Raw genomic sequence first — 16429 nt, forward strand, 5'->3', positions numbered from 1 at the left:
ACCTCCCATCTCTAGAGCTGGCTCTCAATCCACTGAGCTACCCAGCTGCCCCCTACCCCTACTTTTTTTAACCTAAAGCTTAGTTTCCAGCGTCTTTATTTTTACTTTTTGCTTCATGTGTTTCTTATACATGATGTATTGTGTGTTCTGTCTCTCTTCCCCCTCTCCTCCTCTCCTCTTTTCCCCTCTCCCTCTTTTCACCCTGTACCTCCTCAAAAGTGGTTTCCCTTCTATCAGCACCTACTGTGTTCTCCTCCCCTCCTATTTCCCAGTAGAGTAAGATAGATTTCTGTACCCAACTGAGTGTGGATATTTTTCCTTCTTTGAACTAATTTGGTTTTGACAGTAAGGGTACAGTGTTAACTGCCATCTCCCCTTTCCATCTTCTCTTTCATTAAAGGCTCTTCCCTTTCCAGCCTCTTTTATGTGGAAAATTTATCCCATTTTATCTCCTCTCTCCTTCTCCCTGTACATCTCCCTTTCTCAAAAACTCCTTAATTTGATTTTTGAAATTATCCCATCATAGTCAACCCTCTTAATGTATGCTTGTTTTGAATATATTCATAATAATAAAGTTCTTAGATGTTTATAACTCTCATTGAAACAATCAGTACAGATTATAGTACCTGCTCTTTAACTTAACTCTCCAAGTACTATAGTAACAATACTTAGTGGAAAAAGACTTTTAAAATATTTCTATATGAAAATAATTTGTTCATTTTTCTCACCACTTCTCATTTTCCCCACTTTTATTGGTCTTCTGATTTTCACACACTGCATAATTTTTGTGTAATCCATTAAAATTATGAATCTGATTATAGGCCACATTCAAGGGCTGTACAAATAATTGTTTTGAATAAATGAAGGAAATCTATATTCATGAGGAAGGACAACCCGTATTTGCACCAATACAAGTAGCTGTATAAACTCATATTCTTGGCATTGAAAAGAACCCCAGATTGGTCTAGTAGGAATATCTTCTACCATATACCCAATAAATAGCAATCTTGTTTTATTTGTAGACACCTACTAAGACAAAACCTACTACCTTTCCAAGTATTCCTTTTGACTTTTGGATAACTTTGGAAATGGGCAATTTTTTTCCCCTATAGCCAATCCATATACTCTTCTTTGCAATTTCCTATTACTCCAGAATAAGTCTTAATTGCATGGCTATAAAATATTAAATATAAAATATTCAAATATTTGAAGTCTGTTATATCTCCTCCTCCCCCACCCCCAGTTTCCTTCTTCAGGTTAAGCATTTCTGTTGCCTTCAGCTGATTCTCATGTTTATGACGTAGTCTTGATGCCTTTTGCCATCCTGGTCACCTTATTCTAGATATTCTGTAGCTTGTCAGTGTCTTTCCAGAAGCATAACATACTAGACTACTTCAGATCTGATCTGACCAGTACAAAATATAATTTCTCTGATCCTGAATTCTTTCTCTTAATGAAAATTTAAGTTAATAAACCAATCAATGTTTATTAAGGATGACTCTGCTCCTGCTTTAGATTTTAACATTTCTGCCTCTGTGGACCTCTACTTCCAAGGCGAGTTCCTGCCCAGAATTTTTGTTTGAGGAAATACCCAGAACAACCATGTTCCCTTTGGCTCTGGCTCTTACACTTAACTGTCTGGACTTCTTATACATTTTCATTTTTTCATCTTGTCCTAACATGGATTCCTTCTCCATTCCTTTTATATGTTAGAACCATTAGAACTAGATTTGGGGCCTGTTATTATTTTTGCTAGTATTCTCTAGTTCTTAGCAAACCTGGCACGTAGTAAATATTTAATAAATGCCCTCTATCTAATCTAATCTCACTTATTATTTGCAAGGCTTTGGGTTTAATACTGGATATGTAAATACAAGCAAAAAGAAGGGTGCTGTGGAAAAAGACAAGATGAAAGAATCCCTGCCCTCAAGGAGTTTTAAGTCCTTTGGAAGGAAAGGGCTAAAAGGCAAATGTACATATGGAAATTGATATAAAATTTAAACATTAAGTACAAGGAAATGTATTTTGGCCAGGAGGATACTTATTGGGGAGTCAGAGAAAGATTTCCTTTGAAATGAATTTTGAAGGAAATACAGGGTTTTCTGAAAGGAACAGCGAGTGTTGGTCATGAGGAATATTAAGGCCAATCTAACTGGTTCAAAGTACAGGAAAGGGAATGATAATATAAAAACTTTGGAATGTTATATTAGGATCAGTTTTTAAAATTTCTGATAATTCATCAGCAGCCACATCTGCTTATTCTTTTAGTTCCCTGGGATGTAGTTCATTTGGATCTGTGATGTGATTCATCATGTCTAGGTACTGCTTGATATCTTCTCATCTTGGATATTAGCTTTCTGCTAGCTAGTTAATAGGTGTACCATCGACTGCCAACTCAACTTTTCTGTTAATGCCCATGTACATACACATATCTGTCATGTATTATATATTACAGCAAACTTTTTACAACAGATTAATATCTAAGCATCATTTCTCCATAACCTTTTCTTCTCTATAGACTGTTCTCTATACAGGCATGGGGGTTTTAACTCACCTAGTATCTGAGGGTTTTTTTTACTGTTTGAAAATTTTAATAACTTCTCCAACATAATTGCCTTCCTTAATAATCTTGTGTATTTTATGCATTTAAAAACAGTCTTTGGAGGTGGGAGAGAGCACCTTTCAGCGTTATTTAGGCTTCACCAAACTGACCAAAAGATCCTTGGCACACAAAAAATGTTAAGAATTCCCACTTTATACAGACATTTTGGCCATATGACTCAGAAAGGGATGAGCTGTGAACCTTGCTGCTTTGGAAATTCCACCATTAGTACCACTGTCTGTTGATTTTATTTTGGGGTTGGATTTTTTCTTTTGGCTTTTGAAGTTATGCAGAGTTTTTTTACTTTCACTAGAGAATATCAGATAGTTATGGCATGTTAGGAAAGCTCTTTCTCAGAGTTATGAAGTAAAGTGTGTTTAATATCCATTTATATCTAAATGTATGCCTCCTTATTTGAGAATCACTATGCTAGACAAAGGAATAAACAGTAAGAAATTTTTATTCTTTTAATCTGACTTATATAAAATGTTGGATTTTAGAAAATTTGCTGTGTAAGGACAAATTGGAATATCTTAGCCTAGGAGTTGGCAGTATTTTATACGTGACATCAAACATTTACTCTCTCTTGGGTAGAGTTGGCAGCAGCTTCTTGAAGAAGCATCTGCTGTCCTTTTTTGTTTTAAAACGAAAAGGCTGTATTTTCTTAAAAAAAAATCAGTTATTTTTAGGTCTTCCTCCTACACTCATTGAATCTTAACATTGTAACAGGAAAATAGGTAAGTTAATTAAGGAATGGCTGAATAAGTTTTGCTGTATGAATAACATGGAGGGCTATTGTGCTATAAAAAGTAAGAAATAGATGATTTCAAAAAGACATGGGAAATACTGGGGAACATGGGGAGTGAATTAAGCAGAACTAGAAAAGATTATACTACATTGGTATTATAAGAATGAATAACATTGAAAGTTATTCTATAAACTGTGAAGAATGAAATGAGCAGAACCAGGAGAACAATTTTTACAATTAAAACAGCACTTCAAAAACACACCTTGGTGAGTAGCTAGGTGGCTCAGTGGATTGAGAACTATGCCTAGCTGTGTGACCCCGGGGCAAGTCAAATATGGAAGTTTTCTTTCATCTATTAAATTCAGAAATGTAACAGGCCTCAGTTTCCTCACCTATAAAATGAGTGCTTAGACTAGAATTCTTATGAGGTCCTAAAATCTAGGATCTTATAATGTTAGAGAAGCTATTGGAAGACAAGCACACTAACATAATGTTGGGAAGGGTAGTAAACTTATTCAACTGTTTAGCAACACAATTTGGAAGTATATCAAGAAAAGTCACTAATCTATTCATACACCTTTTGTCCCATTACTAGATATATACACCCACAAAGGTCAATAACAAAGAATGTAACATTTAACAAAACATTCATAGAAGCTTTTATCGCAGAAAAACAAAACAAATCGGCCAACAACAAAAATGGAAACAATATTAGTGGCCATCAATTTGGAAGTAACTAAACAAATGGTGGCTCATAAATATTAACAAAATATTTTATGGTATCATAAAAAATGACAACTGACAGGAAGCCTATATAAAAGTGATGCAGAGCAAAGAAAGAAGCATCATATATATGTGTATATATTACAACTGTATAAATTAGCAATAAAAGGTAGTTTAACTCAGATGAATAGTTATGCATCATCCTAATTCCAAAAACAAAGGATAAAAACAACCCTTCCTTATCCTAAAGGGGGAAGACCAGAAGTATGCAAAATTGTATACACTAGTATTTGTGTTTGCTTTGTTGATATGTAACTTCTTTCATCATTAGTCCTCTAAAAATGTGACCTGGGGACTACTTGGTGGCTCAATGGATTGAGAGCCAGGCCTAAAGATAGGAGATCCCAGGTTCAAATTTGGCCTTAGACACTTCCCAGCTGTGTGACCCTAGGCAAGTCACTTAACCCCCATTGCCTAGCCTTTACCACTCTTCTGCCTTGGAACCAATACACAATATTGATTCCAAGACAGAAGATAAGGGTTAAAAAAAAGAAGAAGAAGAAGGCTATGGCAGTAATCTAGAGACCCTGCTAAGGTAAGGGAGTAGCTATGTTGAGGGGGAAAGGGGATTAGATACAAGAGGTATAAATTTAGTGGCAGTATTTGACACTTGATTAATTATATTTGAGGTAAGAATGAGGAATCAATGATACTGAGGACATTACTAACTTTGGAGATTACAAAAAAATTCATTAGAATAAAACATCCAATAATCTCTTTTATAGCAACGTGTTTCTCATATATAGAAATTCCTTGGAAGAAAATCTTTGGATATAACAACTGAAATAATCCTTTTCAACAGGCCTCTGACTTTTTGCCTCCTTCATTCGATTGTACCTACTCAATATTTTTCTACTACTGACTATTGTTGGAAGTTACTGGTCCAAACCTAATTTCTGCCTCAAAGCTTTCTAATAAGTCTCAGAAATTCTTGTCAAATATGGAGTTCTTTTCTATGTTATTTATGTTTTGGGATTCATTGAACACCAAGTTAATTCAGTTATTTCTTATTTTTCTTTGTCTAGTCTGTTTATTAAACTACTTTAAGGTTTTTTTTAGCATAAAACTTACAATTACTGCTTTATAAAATAGTTTTGAGTTCTAAAAAGCACCTTTCTCCTCTTAATTCTTAGATTTTTCATTATTTTCCAATTGGAAGAATTTTTGTTTCTACAAATGAATTTTGTAATTTTTTTCCTAGCTTTGTGAAGTATATTCTTAGTAGTTATGATAGCATAACTCTAAACCTATTATTTAATATATTTGCATGGCCATCCAACCGTGATTACTGAATAAATAACCTTTTAGTTACTTAAGTTTTTATTTTTTTTAAAGAAACATTTAGTAATTGTATCTTTATACATATATTTCATGTCTCAGTATATTGATTTTCACATTTTTTTTCTCCTGAGGTTCTTAACTTGGGTTCTGTGAGCTTGCTTTTGAAAATATTTTGATAACTGTACTTTTAAGGGGATTACTTTTCTTTTAAATCTATTTTATTTTATGCCTTTAAAAATATTAAGAAAATGTAATTTTATGCATTTTATAGTTCTTTTGAATGGGAATTTAAATTCCCTTTCTATTATTCCTTATAGATTTTATTATTACTGTATCCAAACTTTCTACAAGATTATTTTACCTTTCCTTTATGCTCTTTGCTTTATAAGATGAAAAAAATCAACCACCATCTCTATTCTATGATTTTTATGAATGAATCTATATTCCAACCTATATTCCAACCTTTGGTATCCAACTCTTGGTTTTGCAAGTAAGTCTGATGTTCAGTGATTAAGTGGTTTTTGGGGGGACACTTGATTTCCTTTTTGAGACATTTTGTATTGGTTTCAGATTATGGATAAAATTATAGGTGGTATCAATGTTACTTTTCTTCATTTTCCAATTTTGCTTGTGAGTATGTATGAACTAATTCTGACTTTAGCACCGATGAGATGATGGTTAGAGATTATTGATTTTTTCACTCAAGTAATAACATTCATAACAAATCTTTCTGTTAAGATATAAACGATTTCATTTTTTATGGTACTTAATACGTGACCATGTCCTGAGAACTCAAAAAAAGATATATAAAATAAGGCCGGGGCAGGGTCCTGGATCTTGGGGATTGGAATGAAATTAGAAACATTTGAAAGGAACTAGGGTGAGAGAAAACGTATTTATAGTTGTATTATGTTCCAGTTAATTTATTGTCCTACTTATATTATTTTCATTCAGAGTTTCTCATAAGTTACTCCATAGGTTGATTTGATTTGAACACTGTAGAGAGAAAATATATAGAAAGAAAAGTGGATTTAAATTTAAGTCTTGGTAAATATGTGAATGTTGTAAAGATGATTTTAGCGTTGTGACTTAAAATCTAGATTTAATTGGTCGCCAAATAAAATACCCAAGTCAGTCTGGAAATTTATGGTAATTTAATTAATATAGAGGGAAGGAATTTAAGGAGAAGGAGAAAAGAGGATATAGGATTTCTCCTGCCTGGCCAATTCCAGGGGGACTTTAAAATCCCCTCCTCTAGGTCTCTGAAGATTAGAGGCTTCTAAGAGGATAAAGTTGGAAAGTAAAGGAGAAAACTCAGCCAGAAACTCACCACCAAACCGGACAAATAGCTTGTAGCCACGCTAAGATGCTGAAAAGCTCAGCATGCTGTTCTTAGCTAATTCTCCACCACCAATAAGGAATCTCAGAGATACCAAGGGAGCCAAATACCTTTCACCCTTGTGTCTCCTCCTCTAAATGCCCATTCCTAGTTGTCATCTTCTGTTGATTAGATTATATCTTTAGAGTTACTTAACACTTCTTTGTTAAGTTCACTTTTTTTTTCTTGAGCAAAGTGACCTGATTGGACCATTGCTTTTATTATTATTTTTTAAGTTATACACTTTTGATTATATGTAATAACAATTTTTAACATTTATTTTGAAAACTTGAATTCTGCATTCTCTCCCTCCTTTCTCTCTCTCTTCTTTTTTTTAAATTTTATAGTATTTTATTTGATCATTTCCATGCATTATTCATTAAAGAAAAAGATCATTTTCTTTTCCACCCTCCCACCTCCCGTAGCCGACGTGTGATTCCACTGGGTATCACATGTGTTCGTGATTCGAACCCATTGCCATGTTAATATTTGCATTAGAGTGTTCGTTTAGAGTCTCTCCTCTGTCATGTCCCCTCAGCCACTGTAGTCAGGCAGTTGCTTTTCCTCGGTGTTTCTACTCCCTCAGTTTGTCCTCTGCTAATGGATAGTGTTTTTTCTCCTAGATCCCTGCAGATTGTTCAGGGACATTACACTGCCACTAATGGAGAAGTCCATTACGTTCGATTATACCACAGTGTGTTTGTCTCTGTGTACAATGTTCTCCTGGTTCTGCTCCTCTCGCTCTGCATCACTTCCTGGAGGTCATTCCAGTCTCCATGGAATTCCTCCACTTTATTATTCCTTTTTGCACAATAGTATCCCATCACCAATAAATACTACAATTTGTTCAGCCATTCCCCAATTGATGGGCATCCCCTCGTTTTCCAATTTTTGGCTACCACAAAGAGCGTAGCTATGAATATTTTTGTACAAGTCTTTTTGTCCATTATCTCTTTGGGGTACAGACCCAGCAGTGCTATGGCTGGATCAAAGGGTAGACATTCTTTTATCGCCCTTTGTGCATAGTTCCAAATTGCCCTCCAGAATGTTCACAACTCCATCAGCAATGAATTAATGTCCCTACTTTGCCACATCCCCTCCAGCATTCATTACTTTCCATAACTGTCATGTTAGCCAATCTGCTAGGTGTGAGGTGATACCTCAGAGTTGTTTTGATTTGCATCTCTCTGATTATAAGAGATTTAGAACACTTCTTCATGTGCTTATTAATAGTTTTGATTTCTTTATCTGAAAACTGCCTATCCATGTCCCTTGCCCATTTATCAAATGGGGAATGGCTTGATTTTTTTGTACAATTGATTTAGCTCTTTATAAATTTGAGTAATTAAACCTTTGTCAGAGGTTTTTATGAAGATTTTTTCCCAATTTGTTGTTTTCCTTCTGATTTTAGTTACATTGGTTTTGTTTGTACAAAAGCCTTTTAATTTGATGTAGTCGAAATTATTTATTTTACATTTTGTGATTCTTTCTATGTCTTGCTTGGTTTTAAAGTCTTTCCCCTCCCAAAGGTCTGACATGTATACTATTCTGTGTTTACCCAATTTACTTATGGTTTCCTTCTTTATGTTTAAGTCTTTCACCCATTTTGAATTTATCTTGGTGTAGGGTGTCAGGTGTTGATCAATTCCCAATCTCTCCCACACTGTCTTCCAATTTTCCCAGCAGTTTTTATCGAATAGTGGATTTTTGTCCCAAGACCTGGGATCTTTGGGTTTATCGTATACTGTCTGGCTGAGGTCACTTGCCCCCAGGCTATTCCACTGATCCTCCTTTCTGTCTCTTAGCCAGTACCAAATTGTTTTGATGACTGCTGCTTTGTAATATAGTTTAAGGTATGGCACTGCTAGGCCCCCCTCATTTGTGTTTTTTTCATTATTTCCCTGGATATCCTTGATCTTTTGTTATTCCAAATGAACTTTGTTATGGTTTTTTCCAAATCAGTAAAGAAATTTTTTGGGAGTTCCATGGGTATGGCACTAAATAGATAAATAAGTTTGGGTAGGATGGTCATTTTTATTATATTGCCTCGTCCTACCCATGAGCAGTTAATGTTTTTCCAATTGCTCAAGTCTAGTTTTAGTTGTGTGGCGAGTGTTTTATAGTGTTAAGTTCACTTTTTGTGGGTAATTTAACCTTCATAGTTACTTAACACCTTCTTGTATTAAGATCTAAAAATAGACTTAGCTTAAAGTTCTAGCTTCACTAGAAGATGAGAACTAAGTACCTTCATTATTCAATCAGGAGATTACAACTTTATTTTCCCCTAAAGTACTGGCTAAGTAGAGTGAAGTAATTTAGAGTTTCCAAGACATTCCTGATTTTGTTAAACTAAGTATCTTCATTGTTACAAACAGGAAATAGCTAAATCCAATCTTCACAATCCCACCTGATGATCATTGGGAGACTAGTTTCCTCATTGATAATTTAACATAATCATCTTTTAGTCCTAAAGCACTTCTATCTACAAATGTATTTCTAAGAGGAAATAACAATAGTTAGAAGAAGTAAATAGAAGAAAGACAGACAGCAAAACCAATGTTTGCTGGGTGCATTGACAAAACCCAATTAGGAGGCAGTGCCCTTTTGGCATAAAAGTATACATTCAAATAAATGTTCAATCAAACTTCAGGCAACCACACCCTAAGTTCATTCTTGATCTTCTTTATGTAGTATAGTTTTTCTGGCATCTTTCTGCAACAGTTCATTCTCTGGATTTAGGAGTTATCCAACTTCTTCCTTGAAGATCTTTCTCAAATGAAAATTTTCAAAATCTTGGATTTTGATTAAAATACAATCCCCTCTGAAGTGTTAAAATAAAAACATCCAGTTCAGCTCAGGATGCATGTTGAGTTATGGGGTTATATGAGTCAATTATCAAAAGAAGAGAAAAACAACCAAAAGCATAAGGAAAGGAAAAAAATGGAAAGAGGAAAAAAAATTCAAAATAGGCCCTTATTTGGGTTTAATAAATTTCCACCAGGTCCTTGTATAGGTCCAATGTAAAGTAGTTTCTATCCCACAAGTTTGTAGGACAGAATGCAGTAATATTTCAATTACCCATTTGCAACCAAGACTATAGGAAGTTGCCATAGGATAAGAAGAAAAGGAATTATAATTTTATTTTGATAGGGAAGTATCATTCCCTGGTCTGATTTTTTTGTCATTCTCAGGGATATGGGAAGCCAGAATGATAGTCAAATTTTGGTACTTGTCTGAGTACTTCACGAAGAGAGTAGATACAAGGAAGTCCTACAACTTAACATATGTCAAGTGTCGCAACCTCGAGTCTCACACTAGTTTTTTCCTGTGTGCTCTTTTTTGGCACTATTCAGGTTAAGTCTGTGCTCCTTGTTTTATTCCATTTCCTGGAATCAGACACAAACATTAATCACAGTCCCATAACATTTTATCAATAAATGGCAGGTTCCCACAGTTTAAAGCTTTTGGGTATGCATTGATATTATAGCAAGTGTTTGTGTGTGTGTGTGTGTGTGTGTGTGTGTGTGTTAAACATATTACTGCAGAAAAAAGAATATTAATTGTATGTACCTTTAGTACAAGAAATGAGAAAAAAAGGGAAAAAATAAAATATTCTAATCAAAATAAAAGCAATAATAAAAATAAGGGGAGAAGATCAGGAATTCAGTGTGTTCCTAAAAAACAGCATCCACTTGTCAATGGATTATTATCTCTTATGCATGTGATAGGATACAGTCAATCAGTCTCAGCAGAAGATGCTCTCTTTACATGAGAAGAGTTCTTCTCTCCAATCTTTATAGATGTTGGAGTAGTTAATATTTGGAATGGCCCTTCCCAGGAAAGCTGAGTTACTCCTGTACGCTGGGAGTTCTTTATATACACCTTGTCTCCTGGGTTCAGGTCATGAAGAGAAACGTATAGTGGTCCGGCTTTTACTGCAGCTCCGGATTCATGGAGTTCACATAGTTTGTGCTGTAATTCCTGTGTACAGGAAGCAATAGTATCTCCCACTAATTGTGATGTATATGCAGGGGAGAAAGGTTTAGCCTGTATAGGTGGATGTCCAAAAAGCATCTCAAATGGTGAGATGTGTAGGTCTCCTCTAGGCCTACTTCTAAGATAAAATAAGGCCAGAGGGAGAATTTCAGGCCATTTTAAATGTGCCTCAGTGCATAATTTGCCAATCATAGTTTTAAGTTCTCTCTTCATTCTTTCAACTTGGCCTGAGCTCTGGGGATGATATGGTACATGAAATTTAGGAGTTATCCCCAAACAAGAATATATCTGATTTAGGACAGAATCAGTAAAATGACTTCCTCTATCTGAATTAATACATGCTGGCAGACCAAAGAGAAGAATAATTTCTTTTAAAAGCACCTTAGCAACAAAAACTGCCGTGGCTCAGGTTGCAGGAAATGCTTCCAGCCATCTGGTCAGTTGATCTACTATGACTAGATAAAATTTATAATGTCTGGCCTGTGGCATTGTTATGAAATCTCTCTGTAGGTGCTCAAAAGGTGTGTAAGCCAGAGGACACTCATCAAAGGCTTTGCCACGAAAGGCATGTTGGTCATATGCTTGGCAGGTAGTGCAGGCTGTACATACTTTAGAGGCTATGGTAGTTATACCAGGGGCTATCCATACTCTCTTGACAGAGTCCACAATGCCCTGGGTACCAAAGTGACCATTTTTATGAATAGATTGACAAATTTGGTGATAGAAACTTCTGGAGAGCAGGGGTTTTCCTTCATATGACACCCATACTCCATTAATCTGTTTTGCTTTGAATTTTTGCTTCCATTTTTCTACTTCCTTTTCATTATTGGAAAGTGATAAATTTAAGTCATCAGTGGTTGTTAATGTTAAAATTAATTCAGGCCCTTCTATGGCTGCTAGCTTTGCAGCGGCATCTGCTCAGTCATTTCCCCTAGAGACAAGGTCAGTGCCACCTGTATGGGCAGAGCAATGAACTACAGCTTGGGCTTCAGGCAGCTGGAGAACAGAAAGAACTTCATTAATAATTTCTGCATTAGCTATAGATTTTCCAGCTGAGGTTAAAAATCCTCTTTGGAGCCATAGCATCCCAACTGAGTGACAAATGCCAAAAGCATATCTAGAATCTGTATAAATTGTTGCCTTTTTATCCTTGGTAATTATACAGGCGTGTTTCAGAGTTCTTCCCCTTGAGTGCTAATATTAGAGGGCAGTGAAGCTGGGAAATAAATGGCTTGTTGTAATCTGGGATGCCTAGAGCAGGGGCAGACAGGATAGCCTGTTTTAGATCTATTAGAGCTGACAAGTGTTCTGGCTCAAATTTGAGGGGTTCAGGGACTGAATCCCTTGTTAGTGCTATAAGGGGTTTAGTAATTTTTCCCATAGCAAGGAATCCATTGTCTACAAAACCCTATTGCTCCTAAAATTGCTCTCAACTGTTTCTTAGTGGTAGGAGCATTTAAATTTTGAATATTTTCAATTCGTTTTGGAGAAATAGAGCGGGTACCTGCAGTCAGATTGAACCCCAAATATTCTACTTTAGGGAATCACTGCTGAACTTATCTTTTGAGATCTTATGCCCTCTTTTGTGCAATTCCAATAGAAGGTGTTTACTATGTTCCTGACATGCTTCTGCATCTGTTGAAGCCAAGAGTAGATCATCTACATATTTGATTAATTTGCTATTTTTAAATGCTAATTATCAGTGTCTTGGCTCAAAATTTGTGCAAATAAACTCGGGCTTTCCACATAACCCTGGGGCAGACTACTCTACGTATTCTTGGAGCCTTTCCAGGTGAAAGCAAAAGTATGCCTGGAGTTCTCATTTATGGGTATGGGGAAAAAAAAAAGCTGAGTACAAGTCTACTACTGTAAAGTATGTAGCTGTTCTAGGAATAGAAGAAATAATCGTATGTATGTTGGAAACTACAGAGTGTCTCTTTATAATGTGGTTTTTCACATCCCTCAGATCCTGTACGAATCTATAGAGGTCCTTGCCATTGGGCCCCCCTTGGTTTTTTAATGGGCAGGGTGGGTGTGTTGTATTCAGATTTACAAGGGATTATTATTCCCTAGTCAATTAATGAGTTTATTACTGGGGTAATATCCTCTATTGCCTCTTTTGAGAGAGGATACTAAGGAATGGGAGGAGGTAGGCTAGATTTGGTTTTAATCTGAACAGGAACAGCTAATTTAAGTAAGCCTACATTGGAAGATGTGGCCCAAAGAGACTCCAGTATATCTGTAGGTATTTCAGAAGTGGGAATCTCTTTTGGCTCTCTGAGAAAAGTACAGGGAGTAATTTTAAAGATTCCTCAGGTACTTCCAATGATGAGGAGCAATCTGGGGTGCAAATTATTTTGGCTTGAAGTTTGCCTAGTAAATCCTTCCCCAGCAAGTTTGTGGGGGATCCAGGCATTAAAAGAAAAGAATGTTCAACAGTTAGGCGTCCCACATATACCTTGTGACGAGAAAGTTTTGGGAGACTTTTAAAGGTTTTCCTGATTCATCTACTACATTTAGAGAGCCAATAGAGTCACATTTTGCATCTGGTTTGTTTACCAAAACTGACCTAGATGCCCCAGTGTCCAAAAGACAATCATAGTATGAATTTCCCACCTTTAAAGTGATGTGAGGTTCCTTACTATGTGTGTGTGTGTGGAGGGGGGGCATGTATAGGGATTACTGGCATTAAAATATCAGGGTCTGGAAAATCAAAGGTTTTACTTTTTGATTCCAAGGCCCTCATCCCCGTTCACACCTTCATAAAGGTGCTTGGGCAGTTTTCTGGGATCCCCCATGCTGATGGGGATTCTCACCCACAGTACAGTGTGGACGAACTCCGTTTTTTATATATTGTTATTGGGCATTGTGTTAGGTATTATCATTTTCCTCATTTGGAGCACTGTTGTTATTTTGATTGGCATTATGATTCCTATAGTTATTATTTCTAAAGTTGTTACCATTTTTTTTTCCCATAGCCAGCTCCTACGTAGACCATCATTACATGGCCTCTCTTCCCACAGTAAAGACATGTTAATGATTTATCTGTGGATTCCTGCAAAGGGGCTCTGGTCTCTCCCTGATTTTTCCATTGTCCTTTTAACATTTCAGTTTCTTTCTTTAAGTCTTCCACTAATGTATTTTGTTCCTTGTTTCTTTCTGCACGACCCTTTTAAACATAGGCTGCTACTCTACTTGATTCTTCAAGGTCCATAGAGTTCCAATTAGGACAGCTAGTTTTAGTCTCTTACCACTGAACAATTCTCAACAAATTGCCTATGTATTTGCCTAATGTCCCTTTCTCTGTACAAATCGAGGTCCATATATGTATTTCCTACATCATTAAGGCTGTCCACAAACTGGGAGGGAATCTCATTAATTTCTTGTCGGGTTTTTCAAATTTTGACCATTTTTTAGGTCTATCAGAGCAAGCTTTCATGGCTGTCAATAATGCTTCTCTGGCCTGGTTTAGTTTTGTATAATCTGGTTCAACATTGGAATTCCAGTATGGGTCTTCAGTTGGCCAATAATTTCCTCTCTTACCTTGCTTCTGGTTAGCCAGAGAGAAGACATTTTTCTCTCTCTGTCAGAAAATTTTCTAATAAATTTTCAACATCCATCCAAGTGGGGTCAAAAGTTCTGAATATGTTCTCCAATCTTTTTATAATTAATATTGGTTCTTCCTCAAATGATGGAAGATCTTCCTTGAATTTATTTAAATCTTCAGGGTTAAAAGGTTGGGCAGAGTGCATGTGCAGGGCGAAATGTGGGGGGGGGGGGGGTGGCAAGGGCCGAGGGGGCAGGGCAGGGGGAAGAGTGGGTTGGGTATGGGAGGGCGAAGTTTGAGAACTAGGAGCCAAATTGTGTAGAGCAGGGTGGGACAGGGATTCTGATAATGATGGAGTATGGAGAGATAAGTCACTCTTATTCTGGGATGTTATTGAGTCCCTTTTAGTGCTTTTCATAAAAGCTATGAGCTCTCCCGAACTTTCCTCTATAAACTCAAACCAAGTATTTAGTTCCCCATTTTGTTGAGTAGTAAAAGTAACAATTGCTCAGTTTGACTGGAAAATGGGTTTTTCAAGGGGAGACTGACCTGAATCTCTTATTTGATTCCATATCTTATGCATGGTATTTTTCAGGACTCTCTTAGAGAGAATTAGATACATTACAGTTCTAACAAGTAAAATCTCAAGCTGTGTGAAGTATAGCCATTGCCATGCATCATCTGGGATTATGAAATAGACAAAGAACAATATTTGTACTGTAAAAGGAACAATGTTTTTACTGAAAAGTCAGTTGTTAACTAAGTTGTAAACTAGCTGTAGCCACATTTTCCTATAGTCAACCATTAAGTTGCCTGCAATTTTGCCATTTGTCAGTAGATGGCTCTACTGCCAAGGGTCTTATTTTGTTCTAAATTTCACTAGCAGGCTTCACAAAACACGTGGGGAGCAGGACAAGGCAAAAATTCTCCCCAGGTTTCCCTCACTCCTAATTAAGAATAAGTAGAAAAGAGAGAAATAAAAATGTTTTTTGTTTTTTTTTACTCACCTGCTCTACAGCTGTGTTTTGAAGCCGAGTTAGCTGTTTAAAAAAAAAAAAAAACTGTCTTGAGCAGTAATAAAGAGAGAAAGGAAAGAGATTTCACAGGAATTTTGAGGGTTCTGGTCACAACCTTCATGGATTAGCCAGACTGTAAAGATGATTTTAGGGTTGTGACTTAAAAAATCTAGATCTAATTGGTCTCCAAATAAAATAACTAAGTCAGTCTGGCAATTTCATGGTATTTTAATTAATATAGAGGGAAGGAATTTAAGGAGAAGGAGAGAAGAGGATATAGAATTTCTCCTTCCTGGCCTATGCCAGGGGAAGTTTAAAATCCCTGCCTCTAGATCTCTGAAGAAGATTAGAGGCTTCTAAGAAGATAAAGTTGGAAAGTAAAGGAGGAAACTCAGCCAGAAACTCACCACCAAACTGGACAATAGCTTATAGCCATACTAAGATGCCAAAAAGCCCATCATGCTGCTCTCAGCTAACTCTCCACTGCCATTAAGGATTCCCACCAATAAGGAAAACCCTGAGACAGCAAGGGAACCAAATATATAGACCTTTCACCCTTGTGTCTCCTCCCCTAAATGCCCATTCCTAGTTCTCATCTTTTTTTTTTTATTAGATTATATCTTTGGAGTTACCTAACACTTCTTTAAGTTCACCTTTTGTTAGTTACTTGACCTTTTTGTGGTTAATTTAACTTTCATAGTTACTTAACACCTTTTTGTATTAGATCTAAAAATAGACTTAGCTTAAAGTTCTGACTTCTCTATAAGGTGAGAACTAAGTACCTTCATTATTCAATCAGGAGATTACAACTTTATCTTTCCCTAAAGTATGGTCTAAGTAGGGTGAAGTAATTTAGAGTTCCCAAGAAATTCCTTATTTTGTTAAACTTAGTATCTTCATTGTTACAAATAGGAAATAGCTAAATACAATCTTCACAATGTGGGTATTTTTCTAAATTGGAAGCCTTACTTTCCTTACCTGTAAAATGAGGCTAATACTACTTTATAATATCTACTTCACAAGATTATTATGAAGAAGTCAGTTTGTAAGCTGTAAAGTGGTATATAATTCATAGTTG

The 16429-nt window shown here is 36.0% G+C and overlaps 1 protein-coding gene across 3 annotated transcripts in view; it reads left to right on the top strand.

The window, feature by feature from the left end:
* The window catches only part of REV1 (REV1 DNA directed polymerase), a 118615-nt gene that overhangs the window by 36021 nt on the left and 66165 nt on the right, over nt 1-16429 (top strand). The window lies entirely within an intron of this gene.

Source organism: Monodelphis domestica, chromosome 8, assembly GCF_027887165.1.
Source record: "Monodelphis domestica isolate mMonDom1 chromosome 8, mMonDom1.pri, whole genome shotgun sequence".
Classification (NCBI taxonomy): domain Eukaryota; kingdom Metazoa; phylum Chordata; class Mammalia; order Didelphimorphia; family Didelphidae; genus Monodelphis; species Monodelphis domestica.